Here is a 396-nt window from a genome sequence, read left to right on the forward strand (position 1 = left end):
GGACATTGCAAAATCGACATAGAATTTTATGCTGATCAAGAATACCTATATATACTTTGTGTATACAGCGAGGTGTTACAAACGGAATGACAAACGGAATGACAAACTTAATATACCCTCCATATTTTTGACATTTGATCAAATTTATTGAATTGTCTTCCCCTAGCCGAAAATTATCTTTATAGGTCCACGCACGTTTACGGTAATCTTAATAAACACTTATTCTCTTTTGACATACAATCATAGGCCTTTAATGTAAAAATCTTGATATATTTGATTAAAATAATCTACAATAATACTACAGTAACAAATTAAGGACATCTTACAATGAAATAAAGGTAATCGGAATTTCCTGCAAATAATCAATTAACAATTTTTTTGTATTTATTATTTTTA

This window comes from Musca domestica, unplaced genomic scaffold (assembly GCF_030504385.1).
Source record: "Musca domestica strain aabys unplaced genomic scaffold, Musca_domestica.polishedcontigs.V.1.1 50, whole genome shotgun sequence".
NCBI classification, from domain to species: domain Eukaryota; kingdom Metazoa; phylum Arthropoda; class Insecta; order Diptera; family Muscidae; genus Musca; species Musca domestica.